Source organism: Marmota monax, unplaced genomic scaffold (assembly GCF_021218885.2).
Source record: "Marmota monax isolate L192 unplaced genomic scaffold, Marmota_monax_Labrador192_F-V1.1 WCK01_AAM20220418_F8-fsc00004, whole genome shotgun sequence".
NCBI classification, from domain to species: domain Eukaryota; kingdom Metazoa; phylum Chordata; class Mammalia; order Rodentia; family Sciuridae; genus Marmota; species Marmota monax.
Window position 1 is genome coordinate 10,587,071 of NW_026692881.1, and position 21,964 is coordinate 10,609,034.

Genomic DNA, 21,964 nt, shown 5'->3' on the forward strand with positions numbered 1-21,964 from the left:
GGAGGGGCCCTGCCACCCGCCTGTGCGGTTACCTGACCAAGCTCTTGACAAACATAAGGTTTCCCCAACACCCCCACCTCATCAAACATCTTATGAGAAAAACTGATGGAACTCATCTTGGAAAATCCCACCAACCCTTAAAACCCACCAACCAGTTGGCGTGGCTACCAGTGCGGTTCTGCAGCGGATCAGGCACCTGGTTTACATCTCAGAGAATAAGAGTAGAGAGGACACAGGTGGAAGCTCAAGTCCTCTCACACTGACTACCACCACCATCCTGAACCCAGAGACTCAAGCTAGGAATAGACAACGCCACCAATTGGAAGAAATGAAAACAGAGTTCTGAGAGACATTTTTTTTTCTTTCTTTTTCTCTCGTCTCTCTCTCTTTTTAGCCATTCACCCAGTCTCCTCTACCCTTCCCCCTCGGGTCCTCACAACCTCAACATATGTGAAACCAAAAATTGTGCACAAAAAAGGTCTTTAACAACTGAATCACAAGAATAATATACTATAGAGGAATTGCATATGTCCCACCTCCCTCCCCCCTTTTTATTTCTTTTCTTTTTTCTTGTATTTTCTTTTTCCCGCTCTCTTTTTTTCTCTTCCTTTCCTTGTTATTTGTTTTCCTCCCTCTTACTCCCTCTATCCCACTTGCAACCCCCTAAATTTTACTATTCATAAGTAGGGTAATCTTATAAATACAGATAGGAATTTGAATCTATACATTCCTCCATAAATTACCCATCTATTGATTAGAGCTTTCCAAAGTTACTAAGTTAGATTAACCCCATACCCTCAGTCCTTTCCCCATAAACATAACATCCTACACCTGAAATTCAGTTTTCTTCAAGCTACCAGAAACGGTATGCCTTTCATGAAACTATTTGTAAGCGATAATAGAAACCAACATTTGTAGACATAGAGTCTAGCTATAAATATAGTAATAAGGAAAACGTGTGCTTAGATGATGTACTATTGATATTGAGAACTGTTAACATTGTCTTTCTCCACAAAAAGGGAGACTTTGCAACTATACAAGAGCAATATAAATATATAGGGGGAAAATTCAATAACACAACAGTTTCACAAAGCAAAAAGAAACGTGAGCAGTACGAAAAGACAAGGAAAGAAAGGACCACAAGCAATGCAGTTCAGCTCAACTTTAGAAGAGGTAATATCTGCAGCAGATGGAATGTCAGATAAAGAATTCAGGATATACATGCTTCAGATGATCTGGAGTCTCAAGGAAGACATTAGACAGCAAAATCAGACAATGAAAGATCACTTCGATAATGAATTACATAAACAAATCCAAGAAGCAAAAGATCAACTATACAGGGAGATAGAGGTTATAAAAAACAAACAAACAGAAATCCTAGAAATGCAGGAAGCAATAAACCAAATTAAAAACTCAAATGAGAGTATTACCAGCAGAGTAGAACACCTAGAAGATAGAACATCAGACAATGAAGACAAGGTATTTCAACTTGAAAAGAACATAGACAGCTCAGCGAGACTGTTAAGAAACCATGAGCAGAACATCCAAGAAATATGGGATAACATAAAGAGACCAAACTTAAGAGTTATTGGGATACAGGAAGGTATAGAGGTCCAAACCAAAGGAATGAGCAATCTGTTCAATGAAATAATACAAGAAAACTTCCCAGACTTGAAGAATGAAACAGAATCCCAAATCCTAGAAGCCTACAAGATGCCGAATGTGCAAAATCATAATAGATCCACACCTAGACACATTATAATGAAGATGCCCAACATACAGAATAAGGAGAGAATTTTAAAAGCTACAAGAGAAAGGAAGCAGATTACATTTAGGGATAAACCAATTAGGATAACAGCTGATCTTTCAACACAGACACTGAAAGCTAGAAGATCCTGGAACAACATATTTCAAACGCTGAAAGAAAATGGGTTCCAACCAAGAATTGTGTATCCAGTGAAATTAAGCTTCAGGATGGAAGATAAAATTAAAACCTTCCACGATAAACAAAAATTTAAAGAATTTACAGCTAGAAAACCAGCTCTTCAAAACATCCTCGGCAAAACATTACAGGAAGAGGAAATGGAAAATAACAATGAAAACCAAAAGAGGGAGGTAGTACAGTAAAGGGAAAAAATAATCAAAGAGGAAAAACAAATCATGTTAAGAAACATAAATAAACAAATATGGCTGGAAAAACAATCCATATCTCAATAATAACCCTAAATGTTAATGACATAAACTCACCAATCAAGAGACACAGGCTAGACGACTGGATCAAAAAAAAGATCCAACAATATGCTGCCTACAGGAGATGCATTTGATAGGAAAAGACATACATAGACTGAAGGTGAAAGGTTGGGAAAAATCATATCACTCATATGGACCTCGGAAACAAGCAGGAGTGTCCATACTCATATCAAATAAAATAGATTTCAAGCCAAAGTTAATCAAAAGGGATAAAGAGGGACACTACATACTGCTTAAGGGAACCATACACCAACAAGACATAACAATCATAAATATATATGCCCCAAACAATGGTGCAGCTATGTTCACCAAACAAACTCTTCTAAACCTCAAGAGTCTAATAGATCACCATACAATAATTATGGGAGACTTCAACACACCCCTCTCACCACTGGACAGATCTTCCAAACAAAAGTTGAATAAAGAAACTATAGAACTCAATAATACAATTAATAACCTAGACTTAATTGACATATATAGAATATACCACTCAACATCAAGCAGTTACACTTTTTTCTCAGCAGCACATGGATCCTTCTCAAAAATATATCATATATTATGTCACAGGGCAACTCTTAGAAATTATAAAGGAGTAGAGATAATACCATGCATCCTATCTGATCATAATGGAATGAAACTGGAAATCAAAGATAAAAGAAGGAAGGAAAAATCATGCATCACTTGGAGAATGAACAATAGGTTACTGAATGATCAATGGGTTATAGAAGACATCAAGGAGGAAATTAAAAAATTCTTAGAGATAAATGAAAACACAGACACAACATTTCGGAATCTATGGAACACACTGAAAGCAGTTCTAAGAGGAAAATTCATCGCTTGGAGTTCATTCCTTAAAAAAAGAAAAAACCAACAAATAAATGATCTCACACTTCATCTCAAAATCCTAGAAAAAGAAGAGCAAAACAACAGCAAAAGTAGTAGAAGGCAAGAAATAATTAAAATCAGAGCTGAAATCAATGAAATTGAAACAAAAGAAACAATTGAAAAAATTGACAAAACTAAAAGTTGGTTCTTTGAAAAAATAAATAAGATCAACAGACCCTTAGCCATGCTAATGAAGAGAAGAAGAGAGAGAACTCAAATTACTAGCATACGGGATGAAAAAGGCAATATAACAACAGACACTTCAGAAATACAGAAGATAATTAGAAATTATTTTGAATCCTTATACTCCAATAAAATAGAAGATAGTGAAGGCATCGATAAACTTCTTAAGTCATATGATCTGCCCAGATTGAGTCAGGAGGATATACACAACCTAAACAGACCAATATCAATTGAGGAAATAGAAGAAGCCATCAAAAGACTACCAACTAAGAAAAGCCCAGGACCGGATGGGTATACAGCAGAGTTTTAAAAAACCTTTAAAGAAGAACTAATACCAATACTTTTCAAGCTATTTCAGGAAATAGAAAAAGAGGGAGAACTTCCAAATTCATTCTACGAGGCCAAAATCACCCTGATTCCTAAACCAGACAAAGACACTTCAAAGAAAGAAAACTACAGACCAATATTTCTATCTAATGAACATAGATGCAAAAATCCTCAATAAAATTCTGGCAAATCGGATACAGAAACATATCAAAAAGATTGTGCATCATGATCAAGTAGGATTCATCCCTGGGATGAAAGGCTGGTTCAATATACAGAAATCAATAAATGTTATTCACCACATCAATAGACTTAAAGATAAGAACCATATGATCATCTCGATAGATGCAGAAAAAGCATTCGACAAAGTACAGCATCCCTTTATGTTCAAAACTCTAGAAAAACTAGGGATAACAGGAACATACCTCAATATTGTAAAAGCTATCTATGCTAAGCCTCAGGCTAGCATCATTCTGAATGGAGGAAAATTGAAGGCATTCCCTCTAAAATCTGGAACAAGACAGGAATGTCCTCTCTTACCACTTCTGTTCAACATAGTTCTCGAAACACTGGCCAGAGCAATTAGACAGACGAAAGAAATTAAAGGCATTAAAATAGGAAAAGAAGAACTTAAATTATCACTATTTGCAGATGACATGATTCTATACCTAGCAGACCCAAAAGGATCTACAAAGTAACTACTAGAGCTAATAAATGAATTCAGCAAAGTGGCAGGATATAAAATCAACACGCATAAATCAAAGGCATTCCTGTATATCAGCGACAAATCCTCTGAAATGGAAATGAGGACAACCACTCCATTCACAATATCCTCAAAAAAAATAAAATACTTGGGAATCAACCTAACAAAAGAAGTGAAAGACTTATACAATGAAAACTACAGAACCCTAAAGAGAAAAATAGAAGAAGATCTTAGAAGATGGAAAAATATACCCTGTTCATGGATAGGCAGAACTAACATCATCAAAATGGCGATATTACCAAAAGTTCTCTATAGGTTTAATGCAATGCCAATCAAAATCCCAACGGCATTTCTTGTAGAAATAGATAAACCAATCATGAAATTCATATGGAAAAATAAAAGACCCAGAATAGCAAAACAATTCTAAGCAGGAAGTGTGAATCAGGCGGTATAGGGATACCAGACTTCAAACTATACTACAGAGCAATAGTAACAAAAACAGCATGGTACTGGTACCAAAACAGGCGGGTGGACCAATGGTACAGAATAGAGGACACAGAGACCAATCCACAAAATTACAACTATCTTATATTTGATAAAGTGGCTAAAAACATGCAATGGAGGAAGGATAGCATCTTCAACAAATGGTGCTGGGAAAACTGGAAATCCATATGCAACAAAATGAAACTGAATCCCTTTCTCTCACCATGCACAAAAGTTAACTCAAAATGGATCAAGGAGCTTGATATCAAAGCAGAGACTCTGCATCTGATATAAGAAAAAGTTGGCTCCGATCTACATATTGTGGGGTCGGGCTCCAAATTCCTTAATAGGACACCCATAGCACAAGAGTTAATAAATAGAATCAACAAATGGGACTTACTCAAACTAAAAAGGTTTTCTGAGCAAGAGAAACAATAAGAGAGGTAAATAGGGAGCCTACATCCTGGGAACAAATTTTTACTCCTCACACTTCAGATAGAGCCCTAATATCAAGAGTATACAAAGAACTCAAAATATTAAACAATAAGAAAACAAATAACCCAATCAACAAATGGGCCAAGGACCTGAACAGACACTTCTCAGAGGAGGACTACAGTCAATCAACAAGTACATGAAAAAATGCTCACCATCTCTAGCAGTCAGAGAAATGCAAATCAAAACCACCCTAAGATACCATCTCACTCCAGTAAGATTGGCAGCCATTATGAAGTCAAACAACAACAAGTGCTGGCGAGGATGTGGGGAAAAGGGTTCACTTGTACATTGCTGGTGGGACTGCAAATTGGTGCGGCCAATTTGGAAAGCAGTATGGAGATTTCTTGGAAAGCTGGGAATGGAACCACCATTTGACCCAGCTATCCCCCTCTCTGTCTACTCCCTAAAGACCTAAAAAGAGCATACTACAGGGACACTGCTACATCAATGTTCATAGCAGCACAATTCACAATAGGTAGACTGTGGAACCAACCTAGATGCCCTTCAATAGATGAATGGATAAAAAAAATGTGGCATTTATACACAATGGAGTATTACTCTGCACTAAAAAATGACAAAATCCTGGAATTTTCAGGAAATGGATGGCATTAGAGCAGATTATGCTAAGTGAAGCTAGCCAATCCCTAAAAAACAAATGCCAAATGTCTTCTTTGATATAAGGAGAGTAACTAAGAACAGAGTAGGGAGGCAGAGCATGAGAAGAAGATTAACATTAAACAGGGACGAGAGGGGGGAGGGAAAGGGAGAGAGAAGGATAATTGCATGGAAATGGAAGGAGACCCTCATTGTTATACAAAATTACATATAAGAGGAAGTGAGGGGAAAGGGAAAAAAAACAAGGGGGAGAAATGAATTACAGTAGATGGGGTAGAGAGAGAAGATGGGAGGGAGGGGAGGGGAATGGGGATAGTAGAGGATAGGAAAGGCAGCAGAATACAACAGACACTAGTATGGCAATATGTAAAACAGTGGATGTGTAACCGATGTGATTCTGCAATCTGTATACGGGGTAAAAATGGGAGTTCATAACCCACTTGAATCAAATGTGTTAAATATGATATGTCAAGAACTATGTAATGTTTTGAACAACCAACAATAAAAATTAAAAAAAAATATTTTATTAGTAATAACTTTCAACATGTTCTAATAGGAATCCATGAGCCTATATTGATACTAAGCAAATAATGATTAACTAATAAATAGGTAGGTAGATGATAGCTAAGACACCTTTTCCTTAAAGGAGAAAGCCAATTGATGAATACAGAATGATGGAATTATAAAATCACTAATCAACCATCACAGTAATAATAAATTCAGTCAAGAAATATCAATCAATAGTCACAGTAGTGGGTGAATGTTTGCTAAGGAGCAGATATTTACGTGGTCTAAAGTACTTGTTAAGTACATAGAGAAAGAGAATGACTATAGCAGAGAATCTGTGAGGCAGACACCACTTTAACTGAGTAACATAGGTTAACCTCACCCCGTTAGACAAACTGAAACTGTATGTTACCCATAGGAAACATTGAAGATACACAACACCACATCACTTCTGTGAGATTCCTGCCAAATGCAAAACCTGAAACAGGAAACATCAGGAAAAGTCAAATTGAGGACATTCTACAAAATAACTGACCTTTGGGAATATCAAGGTCATACAAGTCAAGGAAAGGTAAGTGAATGTAACGATTAAATGCAACTTGTATTGCTGAGTCAGATTTTGGGGGAATGAGGATATTAATAAAATAATTGAACAAACATGAATTAAATGCCAGTTATTATCAATGCTAATTTCCTGATTTAAAAGGTTATACTATGGTTATATCAGAGAAAATCCTTGATTATCTAAGATATGCCAGGGTATTAGTCATCGTGTCACCAACTTTTTTGGGAGGGGAATGCTCTTTGTTCTATTATCATACCTTTCAAGTTTGAACTTATTTCAAAAATTAAAATATAAGATCCATGAGTCCGGGCTGGGATTGTGGCTGAGCGGTAGAGCGCTTGCCTAGCACGTGTGAGGCCCAGGGTTTGATCCTTAGCACCCCATTAAAAAAATTAATTAATTAAATAAAGATATTGGGGGGGAGGAGATCCATGAGTCCACACTTACACATAAAATAAACACATAAAAGAATGGGGGGGTTATTTACAGTAGAAAGTAAACTTAAAAATGTACAAGGAAAAATAGAACTTTAAAAAGAAATCACCATTTCAACCACTAAGTTATTAATTGATTCAAGCATGAATATTGAATGGATCCTAAAATTATTCAGTCATTATTTGTTGAGCTACAGAATACTTACACAGACTCAAAGCATCTTCTTACATTATTAATTACAAAGAGGGAAATATACCGTGAGTTAAATCTGGTAGGTACTATGTACTTCACCCAAGTGATCAAAGTTACTGTCATGGCAGCTCTGGTACACTGAGACAGACACATACCATTTACACAGTCTTCCTGCCAAGAGCACTATACTAGCTTTCTGTCACTGTGACAAAATCCCTGAAAAAAATCAATCACAGGAGGAAAGATTTATTTTGGCTCATGGTTTCAGAAGTATAGCCCATGGTCACTCACCTCCACTGATTCTGGACCTCTGGCGAGGGAAATGTCATGGTGGAGAGGATATGGTGGAGCAAAGCAGTTCACCTGATGGAAGTCAGGAATCAGAGAGGGAGATAGTGGCCAGGGACAAGACACAGCCTTTAAGAACATGTCCCCACTGACCTCCATCCTCTAGGTAGGCCCCACTTCCTAAGGTTTCTACCACCTCCCAATAGTGCCACCAGCTAAGGACCAAGCCTTCAAGACATGAGCCTTTGGGGGACATTTCAGATCTAAACTGTAACAAACACATAATCATGATCAAATCATAAGAAGGTACTTTACAAACCGTAAGTCAGAGATGTTTTAGGAAACAATAGGAAAATACTCTTTAAAAAAGACAGTGTCTTAAAAAAAAACATGAAAGGCTGATAAATGCAGATTAAAGAAGAGTAAAGAGAAAAGACAGCTAAACGCTATGTGTGATCATGGATTAAATCTTGAACTGAAGGAATTACTATGTTCAAAATTGGTACAATCAACAAAATTTGAATGAGGACTGTATATCAGATGATATTTGATCAACATTAAATCTCCTGAATTATGACAATGAAACTATCCTAATTCTAAGGAGATACACATTAGGGTAAAATTGATCTTTTTTACTTTCAAATGTTTCATTAAAAATCACATGAGGAGGGCTGGGGTTGTGGCTCAACAGTAGAGTGCTCACCTAGCATGTGGGAGGCCCTGGGTTCGATCCTCAGCACCACATAGAAATAAATAAATAAAGGTATTGTGTCCAATTACAACTAAAAAATAAATATTAAAGAAAAACATGTGGGGATGTGCTCAATGGTAGAGCAATTTCCTAGCAGGTATGAGGCCCTGGGTTCAATCTCTAGCATTGCAAAATTAAAAAAAAAAAAGTTAGGCTGGAGATGTAGCTCTGTGGTAGAATACTTGCCTAGCATGAACAAGGCCCTGGGTTTGATTCCCAGCACCACACACACACACACACACACACACAAAGAACATAGTAGATGCTCAATATATGTTATTAAATGCTTAAGTTAAATGACAAAGTCCAAGTAGTACCCTTTTAATTCCAAGTAATAAGATTTATTTCAAACTGCGTGGGTGACAAAGGAAGTCAGTTCATTTAACTTTAAAGACAAAAGATATTCTTGCTTCATGCATAGATGGATCCAGGGGTTCAATAATCAATATGATCAGGATCTAGACACCCCTCTCGTGCACTCGCGCTCTCTCTCTCTCTCTCTCTCACACACACACACACACACACTCCTATTTCCCTTTGTATTGGCTATATTGTCTCTCTTCAGCTGATAGTCTGCATGATGGTCTCATATATTGGAAATTTGTCATATTGTCAGCAGAAATAAAGATTCTTTATCTGTTTCATAAACTTCCACTAGTAATCTCATTGAACCAACTTGACAATCAGAAAGGATGAAAAATTCTAATGGGAAGATCTGAGATTTGTGACCTTTATTAAAACCACATGCAATAAGAGGAAAGTGAACACAATTCTTTAAGAAAATCAGGGTGCTGTTCAAGAAGAAGGGAGATTGGATGCTGGGCTAGCAGAATTCACAGATGTCTATTTCTGAGTCATTGTGTGGACCCAGATGCAAAAACTTCATCACCCTGTTGTTCTTTTAGCTGTCTTGGTCAGGGCCAGGGGTACATCAACAGTGGCCAATCACTAGTCCCTTGGCAAGTCTCACTCTTACCATAATTTAACCCTTTAAGGAAGCCCTGAGGGGATGGTTTCAAAATTGTGCTCTACCTGTCTGGTAGGAGGAGCAGCCTTAATCTTTCAGAGCACAAAGATAAAGCCATGCATTCTTGGAACATCATTGCTGAGAGGAGAAGAGCAGCCTGGATCTCCCTTCTCCCTTTCTTCTCTCTGATTTGCATCTCCATGAACCTCATGGCATGCAACTGAGACCCTGTGAAGTCCCCAGTGATTTCCAGAATTCAAGCTATTTCTTCTCAGTTAACCTATGCTTCAAAATACATTTTGTATTTTGAAAATCAGAGTAAAGAAAGATCTTTAAAGAGTGATGAGCGGCCATTATTTCTCCTATTACATGAAATAAACTTAATCAAACAGTGGACATGTTAAGAGACTGTTCAAAGTCATCTGAGGAAATGTTGTGAGATTTCAGGAAGCAGAAAATATGGTCTTTGCCATTAGGAAGTACTCACATTTTAGACAGAGGGGAGTCATTCACATGCTAGACACCTTTCCTAAGGATCCATTATATTCTCTAGAGGCTAGAAGTGCAGGGAAACCTGGGAGTTCCCGGCAAGACCTGTGGAGAAACAGGGAACAAAGAAGATTAAAATATGCATTCAACAAGGGAAGGGGCTTTTCCTGTCCTATTCATTTATAAGATCCTCTGTCTAGAATAGTGCCCAGCACATAATACTCATCAATGCTTATTTGTTAAATAAAAGAATATGCTAGCAGGGTGCGGTGGTTCACGCCTGTAATCCCAGCTGCTCGGGAGACTGAGGCAGGAGGATCCCAAGTTCAAAGCCAGCCTCAGTAATGGCAAGACACTAAGCAACTCAGTGAGACCCTGTCTCTAAATAAAATATAAAATAGGGCTGGGGATGTGGCTCAGTGGTTGAGTGCCCCTGAGTTCAATCCATAGTACCAAAAAAAAAAAAAGAGGATAGGCTGAGGAAGACATTCAGAAAGGCCATCAAAGAAAGTGAGAGGGAAAGTAAAGATTGCATGAGAATTAGAGGAGTTTTTTTTTTTTTTTTTTGGTGTGTGTGTGGGGGGGGGGGGCTGCTACTGGGGATTGAACTCAGGGGCACTCGATTACTGAGCCACATCCCTAACCTTATTTTGTATTTTACTAGAGACAGGGTCTTACTGAGTTGCTTAGTGCCTCGCCATTGCTGTAGCTGGCTTTGAAATTGGGATCCTCCTGCCTCAGCCTCCCGGGCAGCTGGGATTACAGGCATGCTTCACTGCACCAGCCTAGAGGAGTTTTAAGGAGGGGATAAACTCTAGGACTGAGAAGAAGACTTAGAGTAGCTGGCAGGATGAAGCACAGCTAAGCTACACTGGAACCAACAAAGATTCATGACTGGCAGAAGGGGAGGTTAGTCAGCAGCAGATGGTACAAATGCAACAAATTGTATAGGACACAGACTAGCAGCCCATTGACCAAAGACAGCAGACGGATATATTTTGTTTGAATTCCTTGTTAGGATTTCAATGGGTACCCTTCAAAATCCAAGTATTGCCAATGTGATAGTATTAGGAAGTGGGGCTGTAAGAGGTGAATAGATTACAAGGGCTCCTTCCTTGAGAATGGGATTCAGACCCTTATAAAAAAGGCTCCACACTGCATTGGCTTACTTGCCCTTCTGCCTTCTGCCATGTGGGGGACACAGCATTTTTCTCCTCTAGAGGATGCAGCAACAAGGTGCCATCTTGGAAGCAGACAGCAACACCCACCAGACAACTGAACCCACTAGCACCTCGATTGTGGGCTTCCCAGCCTTCAGAACTGTGAGAAATAAATTTATTTTCTTTATACATTACCCAGTATCAGGTATTTTTGTTTCAATAGCACAAACCGAATGAGGCATTTACCAATGTTTAAAATTTGGAAATTTTATATAGCATCCAGATTTCTTGGTTTTTGTTAAAAACTCAGGCCATCTAATAACACTGAGCTCATGTTCTCCCAGGACAACAATTGGCTGGAGATAAGCTGTCTTGCAGAGGGAATGTGCTCTTCAGTGCACCACAGCCCCGTCACTCCTGATTTCTTATACCCAGCCCAAGTCTCATTTACGTGACCTGTGGGCTCTCTCAGCATGTAAGCTTGTGACAAGTGTAGGGGAGGCTGTGAGATCCCCAGTTTCCTCTGAAAACACTTAACACCCCCCTCCTTAGCCTTTCTTGTTCTTTTCACCTTTCTATGTTACTTCCTGTTCTCAGATAGTTATATGTAAAAATTCAAGTAAATTTTAAAAAGAAGTAAAGGGACTCAGGAGTTTGGCAAAACCAAAACTTGTGCTTGACAATGATAAAGTAAAGTGGTGGAAAAACATTTCACAACTATTCGCCTCCAAGAATTCCCATATTTGTGTGCTAATTGGATTGTAATAAAGGCAAAGGCAATTGATTATTCCCACCCCCTTCGCCCTTCCTCCTCTCACACAGTCCTAGAACTACATTCTCTTTAAGGGTGTCCGTATGAATATTTTTGTTATCTTCCTTCTCTAGTATTTTCAGAAACTTAACACATGCTGGATGTGGCAGGTGTGATACTAATTTGGATACGGGTGGGAGTCGCCTAGCCAGCTATTTCAGAAGGGCTTGGAGAATTGAATCAGCGCATCAAGCTGGTTGGCACATTGTGCTGCCTGAACAACAGTCCATTTGGGCATTAAGTCCATTGAGAGCCAGCCGCCCTTCTAGCTGGTTAAACCCCCATGAGCTATGAGTGATTAAATAGGAACAGAGAGTCAGCACCTGTTCCAGCTTTGGCAAGAACCCTGAAATAGAGCAATCATCTCTCATGGAGGCTGAACTTCAGCATTTACAGCTGCTTGCTTCCTTATCAAAAATCAATTCCTGTCTATTATATAACATAAATAGGATGGCCTTTCCCCCTCCCTAAGTCACCGTTTTTCTTCTTGACTGGAGGAATCTTTTAAGCACTTGTGTGTAGATTTGAAGTCAACGGGAAAGGTTGTTTGCTTTCCCTACAAGAGACCTACTCAAAAGAATGCACCCTTCATTTTTTTTATTTGACCATTTTTAATAGTTAGCATGGAGCTTATTGCTTGTTTCTTTATTTAATATTTTTTTAGTTGCCAATGGATTTTTTATTTTATTTATTTATGTATATAGTGCTGAGGATTGAACTCAGGGCCTCACACATTCCAGGCCAAGTGCTCTGCCACTGAGCCCCAACTCCAGCCCCTTGTTGCTTGTTTTTGTTTTCTTTCCCAGACAAGCTGCAGAAGACTGAATGGAAACATATACTAGGGACATATAACTTTGTTCAGTGATTATAACAATCAATAAAAATAAAACAAAATAAAAAGGTTTTGTTCCCTATAACAGTATAAATAGATACAGAGAGACCAAGAAATTGGAATGGAGGGGAAAAGGAGTAAGAACAAGGAATAGAGAGATAATAAGCAAATATGTAGTCAGAGACGGGAGGAGAAAAGTTAAAAGTGGATCCCCTGTTCAGACCACTCCCCAGCTCCAAACAACATTGGCCCTAACCTCATCTGACTCTGCAGATGCCAGGCTTCTTCCGCCTGACCCTAGGCCACCAGCCCCTAGAACACGAGCCCACCTAGTCTACTCAGTTTGATCCTGGATGCCCTGGTGCCTTGATTAAACTAAGCACAGGATCTTCTTTCTCTAAACCTGTTTCAGTTTCCTCAGAATAAAGGAAAAAACCCTCTTACAGTAGGTTATTTGTCTTAATTACCCAGATTTTCTTTCTAGAGAATGTGCGATTTCATCAATCGAATTTTTGATATTTCACTTTTAGGAATCCAATGAGAATTTACCCAGCCCTCTATAAATTCATCCGTTCCACTAGTATTTCCTGCTTTTCCTGTTGAATGTCATTTGAGATACCGAGGACAACTGGACTCAAGAGGGCATTTCTCACCTCCTACCACCCAATTCTCTAGTAACAAGACCTTCGGCTATTGGCCAGATATCTTGTTTGTGGGTTTATTATTTCTCTTATGTTAGTAAATGCAGCTTGACAATAGTGAAGTTAGTGAAGCTGAAAACAACTTAGAGGGAAACTTCACCTGCAGAAGATGAATGTGTGTATTTAGAAAGAGTATTTGTTAGCTTGTTTGATTTGAAATGTAAGGTAAAAAAATATTTTAAATTAGTTTTGAGCCAAATGTGGTAGTGTCCCCGTGAAATTCCAGCTACTTGAGAGACTGAGGCAGGCAGATTGTGAATTTGAGGCCATCCTGGGCAACATAGTGATATCCTGTCTAAAAATAAAAATTTAAAAATGCTCAGTGGTAGAGCTTTTTGCCTAGCATGTGTGAGGCGCTGGATTCGATCCCCAGTGGCCCGCCCGCCACACGCACGCTCTTACAAATTTAGCTTTAGAAAACATGGCAATATGTCACCATTAAAGTAAATTAAACTTAATCACTTCCTTCCTCTCACTCCTTTTTCCACTCCCATTGATTCTGTAGTATTTCTTGGTAAATGGTACCATAGAGAGTGTGTTAGTGTGGGTTGGTAAAGCACCTGTAATCCCAGATCCAGGGAGGCTGAGGCTGAGGCAGGAGGATAACTTGAGTCTAAGAGTTCAAGGCCAGCCTAGGCAACATAGCAAGACCCCAACTTAAAAAAAAAAAAAAATAGTGTACTAATCAGCTTTCTGTTGTGATAAAATACCTGAGATAAACAACTAAAGAGGAAATGTTATTGTAGCTCACAATTTCAAAGATTTCAGTGTATGGTTGCTTCATTGCTTTTAGGATTGTGATGAAACAGAGTATCATGGCAGAAGTGAGACGTGTGTGGCGTTGTTTAACTCATGGTGGCCAGGAAGGAGAGAGGGAGAGAGAGAGAGAGAGAGAGAAGAGGAAGGGAGGAAGAAGTAGGCAATAAAATACACCCTTAAAGGGCACACTCACAATGACCTACTTCTTCCAACAGGGCCCACCTCCTACACGTTCCTCTACCTCCCAATGGTCCATTAAATCATTATCCAGAAATGGATTAATCCATTCATGAGGTAGAGCCCTCATGATCCAGTCACCTCCTGAAGGCCCCCACCCTCGGAACAGTGCTGCACTGGCACCAAGCCTGCAACCCGTGGCCTTTTGGGGACATTCCAGACCATAACAGAGAGAGACCTATCCTTTGGTTTCTGCAAGGACCCAACAGTCAACTTGTGCAGTGCATCTCTGCTCCTGGTCTCCGAATCTCCCAGTTACATCAGCTGCTCCTTTCATGGGCTGGTATTCTTACTGTCAGATGCAATTACTGGTTCATCTGTTGGCTGGTTTCTCTCATAAACAAAGGTTTTACAAAACTTGCCAAGACCAGATGAAATTGTGTCAGATCCAGCCTCAGAGCTCCAGGCTCCTTCCTGGTCCCAAATCCGACTGTGAAGATGGGAAAAGCTCTCAGCAGGCCTGGGTGTGGAAAACTCCTGCTCTGGTTCTGTTTATATTCTGAACTTTAAGCTGGGAAGTTAAGCCAAGTGTCCCTTTGCATACTGTTATAAAACCAGTTAATTTTTTGATCCATGATAAGGATAGCATAGTGAGTGATTTGCCTTAAAATCCTGCTATAACCTTGTTCAAAAACACTGAGTGGCTCAGGAAAAGATTACTGTCCTTAAGTGATCTGCAAACCCCACAGACACATCCCCACACTATCCCATTAACTCTGGATCCTCCCCTTCTTCCACTTCCCTCTTACTCTACAATTATGTGACCTTCTTGCTGTTCCTTTGGTATCTCAATATTTTATTCACCACAGGGCCTTTGCATGTGCTATCTCCTCTGCCTAGAATGTTCTTCGCCCAAGCACCCATAGATTCCTTTGTTTCCTATAGTCCTCCTCAATTGTGCCTTTCTCGTTGAGATCTTCCTTGAGCACCCTTCACAAAATAGTAGCAGCAACTTCTGAAAACAGCTTTATTGGTATATAATCCACATACCCTACAATTCACTCATTTAAAGTGTGCAATTCCGTGACTTTTGGTAGACTGACAGAGTTGAGCACCATCACCCCTCTTGGCTATAGAACGTTGTCATCATCCTTAAAACAAACTCTGTACCTTGTACTCATCACCCCACCACCACCACCAATACCAGTCCCTCAACCCCAACCAACCACTAATCTATTTTTAATCTCTCTATATTTGTCTATCCTCATATTTTTTCATATATATGTCTATTTTCATATAGTCCTTTGTGACTGGCTGTTTTCCCTTACTATAAAGTCCCAAGATTTATACTTGTCTAGGCTTATATCAGTACTTTATTGCCTCTTATTGCTTGATATAATTCCATTGTATTGATGTACCACATTTCCTCACTCTGTTCATCAATAAATGGACATTTGAGTGGTTCCACTTCTGGCTGTTATGAATAATGCTGTTAAGAACATTTGTGAAGAAGTTTTTATACGTACATGTTATCATTTCCTTTGATACCTAGAAGTGCATCCACATCATATTTATCTTCCTTTATTTGAACACTCATGACGATTTGACCATATTATATAGTAACCTTTTTTATATTGTCAGTCCTTCTCCAACTAGAATGTAACCTCCCTGAAGGCATAATCTTGGTTTGTTTTGTTTACTGCTTAGAATAGCACCATGAAGTAAATATATGCTGTAGGAATGATTCAAAGAATGCTAAAAGTGGTAGAGCAAACTTAGGGGAAAAACCCTATTCATTTAGAAAATCAGCTGTGTATACATGAAAAGTGAATTCGCAGGAAGAGGTGTGGAATGACAACTTGCAGGGAAGTAAGAAAATTACCAAGCTGCCACCAACCTGTGTCTTAAATAAGTGACTTCCCTTTGGCTTCAGTTTCTCCCCTGTAAAATGTTGGAATTGAACCCAACATTTGTGGCTCCTTCCAGCTCTATAACCCATAATTAAAACATAAAATTAACAAGCGACTTGATTTGCTCCTGTGGTTTCTCAGTTTCTCTCTCTCTCTCTCTCTCTCTCTCTCTCTCTCTCTCTCTCCTCTTCCATATTTATTAAGTGTCTTCATGAACCAGACTTTTCTAGGTGTCTGATGTCAAGTAAACATTGACAGTCGATTTGGACAATAATCACAGCATTGTTGTTTTAAATTTCTTTTCTTTCTCATTCCATTTTACACAGATACAAAATGCATTCATTAGAGGAAACAGAATAAGTGGGGTGAGATGGGGAAAAAAAAAATCCTGGTCAGACTCGCTGGTTGTGGCTTTTGCTGTCTGGAGCTAACAGTCTACATTCCAATCACTCATCCTCAGCTATCTCGTTCTTGTGTTTTTCATAGTTTTCATGGGCTAAATATTTGCCTGAAATGAGACAAGCTTCTCTATCATTTCTTTATCCAGGGAGCTTATTCTTTGATTTGTCATAAGTCCTCAATACCAGGGCAGTGGGAGTACAAGCACAGAAAAGTCTTTTTCTTCTCCTATTAGCATCACATTAATTCCAACCTGCATGCTTTACCTCTCTTGTATCTCAGTTTCCTCCTCAGTAAAATGGTGGGTTTAGAGCTTGGACCCCAGTCTCTTCCTCATTGAACTTAACTGTCTGCAGAAGTCAGAGCAATCTAAAGCAGAAGAGAAGCCAAAGGAATGAGAGGTTCTACTGAATAAAGATCTTGTTTTTGCTGGAGAGATATGCTTGCAAAATCATTGGCAGTATTCCTGGACCAAATACCCCAAAGTGTATTTTGTCAGGAGAATTTTTGATGATTAAGTTGCAGGGACAGTTTTACATATCTGCCTACTCCATGATTTTATTTTTATTTTTTTTATATTTATAAATACATTTTTTTTACAGAGAGAGAGAGAGAGAGACTTTTTTAATATTTATTTTTTAGTTTTCGGCGGACACAACATCTTTGTTTGTATGTGGTGCTGAGGATCGAACCCGGGCCGCACGCATGCCAGGTGAGCGCGCTACTGCTTGAGCCACATCCCCAGCCCCTACTCCATGATTTTAAAGTAGCATTTCAGGAGAGCTAAGTGGACCTGAGAGGTAATTACACAAATGTTTCATTCAGCAAAGCTTGGAGTCTACATGTAGCAGTCTCTAAGCAGGAGGTGGTTAACACTTCTCATCTAACCTGCCCCAGGACTCAGTAAGACAGATTTTCCTGGCTCACTGTTTTACAAATGAGGAAACTGGGGCTCAGAGATGTTAAGCACTTGCCTTGGCTAGGATTATATGAATAATAAACACAATCTGTATGACCACAAAGCCTCGACACTCTTTTCCTTATGTAAAAACCCCTTCAGTTGCATATCATGCATGCAATTGTGAATTGCTTGGGAGACTCAGGCAGGAGGATTTCAAGTTCCAGGCCAGTGTGGGTAACTTAGTGATACTCAGTCCCAAAATAAAATGAGAAGGGTTGGGTATATATATAGCTTAGAGGTAGAGTTCCCCTGCATTCAATCCCCAATAACACATGTGCGTGCCCACACCTACACAGAGAGAAAAATGGATGCTCATAATTACAATAGCTCTTTCAGAATCACAAAAGAGGATATTTTATTCTTCAGTAACAGAAGAATTTTATGGAAAACTGAAGTATCTGAGCATATTTTATTATTTTCAATTACCAAATGTAAACCATGAAGCACTTCTTTAAAAAATATTCTAGCAAAAGTCGAAGTTCTGCATAGTGGTTTTCAGGAAAATTTAATTTTGTTACACGAGATTAAATTAACTTAAATTAATTTTAATATGTAAAGGGGACTCCAAATGTTAAGTATTGGCTCCTCGTCTTCTATCCACTCAGGAATGGATAATAGCCTCTCCCCCAATATAAAATCTGCAGGCAGATATCCAGAGCATTGCATATTGCCTAAATTTCTGTGTTTTCTCATGTGCACAATATGAGGGTTTTCCAGAAAGATCTCTGGTCTAATTCTGCTCTACTGCCCTTTAATGCAATCTTGTGATGCAAATTCCCCTTATAAAATAAATTTTTTAGTCCTAAGAAAAGAAAAATTTTGCTGTAAACTAATTTTATCTATTGGTAGTGAATAGAATCAGTTTTTAGTATTATTTAAAAAAAAGAAAAACAGAGGGGTCTGAGAATTAAAGAAAAAGTTGTAAAAAATGAAAGAATGAAGCTTAGTAAATGGCAGGAATTAGGAGTACAGAAGCCCAAAATGAGCATGACCTTCAAGATACTAGGTTTAACTATTTTTAGCCATTTTAAAATGTGCTTCTCTGTTCATTCAACTTTATGAGAGAGGATCTGAATGAGTTAGGTTTGGACTTTTGCCCACACCTTGGTTAAGGGAAGGACACTCTACATATGTGACAGATCTGTGCAACCTCTGGTTGGAGGTGAGCATACTTCCCTGAAGTAGACATTGGATGCTGCTAATGGAAGAAGGGAGTAGAGGCTGGGCAGACAAAAACAACAGATGTCCATGAACCTGATGTCTGGAATTTGCCCTCTCCATCCCCTTGGAGGGATCTATGCCATGGGTTTGAAGCTGGAGACAAATACAAACCATGAATAGACACAAAGATAAACCCAGGATCAAAGCTATGGCCAGGCCAGGAAGTGCAGGTCTGAGCCAGGGGCCTGGGGAAGTGGAGGACAGGAGAGGGCCCTTGGAGTTCTGAGGGTTGAGCAGCTGTATTTTATGATACACACTTCATCCAACTGCCTGCACCGAGAATGCACCACACGGTCAGCGGAATGGAATTCCAGGCAGACACCAGCCCCCTCAGAAGCACACAGAAACCTAATACAACAGTGTCAGCCTCCGTATGCATCCAGGCACTTTCCTTCATTTAATTCTAATTCGTCGGTATGTCCAACCAGACCAAACTGGCTAGGCCAGGTCAGAGGGTAAGACCAGCCACATCAGAGTAGTCAGATTCAAACTGCATGTTTAGATGAGACCAGGGAGTTAGATGCAGGGAGAAATGGCCCCCTTCTCTTTCTTAAGATGAGGTTCACCTGACTGGCACCAGAGACGGGTCCTGGTTTGGACTGGAAGGTGCTAGTGCCAGAGAGAGGAAACATTGTGAAAGATGGATGCAGGGCAGTCCCATTTGGAGCCAATGGCTGGGCCAAAGGAGCAGTATCAGCTGTCAGATGCAAGGAGTCTGTTTGAGACTATGATCATGAATGAGGAAAAACACCAGGAGTTGAGATCAGAGACAGGTCTGGGAACCCAACAACCTCAGGGAACTAAGACTTGTTTTTATTGGATGCTCATCACATGACAGGCGGCTGGGCAACCAATCAGATCATTTAATAATTTAGATCTGGGTTAGAAGAAAATAGGCAAACACCTGGGTCTCCTTGGGCACCTGGTTTGAAGGAAACTCTGGCAGGAGTGGAGATCTGAGTCCTAAAGTCAGAGAACCAGCTGGGTGGGCACAAGCTGGTAAGACAGACCTCTTCTTCCAGCATAGATATCTTCTGAGCAAGGACACCTATCGTTGGACTTGGTAGTAATATTTAATCAAAGTGAGCTATTGTCTAATTTGACAAGTATAGATCTTAAAGGAGAAATGAGTTGTCCATAAAACTGGTTCTCAAACAAACAAACAAACAACAACAACAACAAAAACTGGTTCTCAACCAGGGCTGCACATTGGAATTACCTGGAATTTAAATAGGTTAACTCCTCTGTTCCATCAAGAGAACCTATTTTATTTAGTCTGCCATGCAGCCTGGACTTCAGTTGTGTGTGTGTGGGTGGGTGGATAGAGGGAGCTAAAAATTGCCGAAGTGATTCCACTGTACAGTCAGGACTAAGAATCACTGTCCTGGAGTCTTGGGGCTCCAGATCATGGGCACAGAGGTTTTCATTGAAAACTAGGTTTTACATCCAAAAAAATAATAGGAAGTATAATAAAGTGTACACAAAATTATTTTGGAGATAACAAATTCTGTGACTTTTTAGTAAATTAACCTAACCCCTTCTCCTTCAGTCAGATAATATTTAAATCCAATAAATTACCCAGATACTAAGCATAGAGTTTCAACAAATGTATATACTCAACAGATAGTGAACTTGGGTAAAAGGAATGAAGAGGTTTCTTGTCCTAGATTTGTGACTTTTCTATAAATTGAAAATTATATCAAAATTAAAGTTACTAAAAAGTATATGCTTATGTTACTTACCATCATGCAAATTAAGAGAGAGAACATGTCCATTACTCCAGAGAGTACTCTCATGTCCTTTTCCAATTACCCTTAGCTCTTTCCTAAAGGCATGCATTATTCTACGTGATTCTTATTGGAGCTCAGTTTCAACTGTTTTTGTACTTTACATATATGGTATCATATAGTAAATACTAGTTTCTGTATGCTTCCTTCTATTGGCATAATGAAAATTCACTAGGATTATGTTTTGAATCCACTAAGAGTGGAATTAACGCTTCTACTAGCTACTTGTTTAGTGGCAAACTATTTCCCAAAGTACCTTTTTATATTTCTACCTGCACTGCATCACAGCTGGTCCGTATCTTCACCTATGAAATCTTTTCTTTTAATCATTGTAGTTAATGTGAAATAATACCTTGTTATGATTTTAATTTGCATTTCTGTGATTACTGATGATGTTAACCACCTTTTCATGTACTTATTGTTCATTTATATGTCTTTTTACATAAAGCCACTCAAGCCTTTTGCCTAATCTTTTTTAGTTTTGTCTTTTTAATCGCTTTTTTCTTATTAACTTTTAGAAGGTTTCTCACCCCTTCCTGTATTTGGGATTGAAACCAGGAGTGCTCTACCACTGAGCTAATTCATCCCCAGCCCTTTTTATTTTGAGACAGGGTTTCACTAAGTTGTGAGGCTGGCCATGAATTTAGGATCCTCCTGCCTCAGGCTCCTGAGTAGCTGGGAATTCTAGGTGTGCCTCTTGCAACTGGCTAGAAGTTATCTATACATTCTGAACATAAATCCTTTGTCAGATATATGTACTGTGAATATCATCTTGAAGTTTATGAAGTTTTCCTTTCACTTTCCCATTTTTAAAAAAAACAAAACCTTTTAATTAATTGATGTTTCTAATGTAGTTGAAAACAACTTTGTCAATATTTTTGGATGTTCTGATAAGCAATCTTTGTCTACCTTAAGTCTATGAAAATATCACCCTATCTTTCTTCTAGAGGATTGCTAATACTAGTTTCTATGTTTAGGTCAAACACCCATCAAACCATTGATGTTGCATTTTGATGGTTCTTTAACCCAGAATTTTCTATATATATTTTATGGTGTAATCTATTTCCCTACATAACTTCTGTCTCTAGCCCAAGAAGCTAACATAAAACATACT

At 38.9% G+C, this 21,964-nt stretch overlaps 1 protein-coding gene across 1 annotated transcript in view; it reads left to right on the forward strand.

Annotated features, from left to right (window-relative positions):
• Positions 1-21,964, forward strand: part of Plce1 (phospholipase C epsilon 1) — a 363,943-nt gene that overhangs the window by 29,378 nt on the left and 312,601 nt on the right. The window contains exon 2 of the mRNA XM_058581097.1: positions 6,864-7,016. The gene's annotated coding sequence lies outside the window, so the exon portion shown is untranslated. The remainder of the gene's footprint in view (positions 1-6,863; positions 7,017-21,964) is intronic.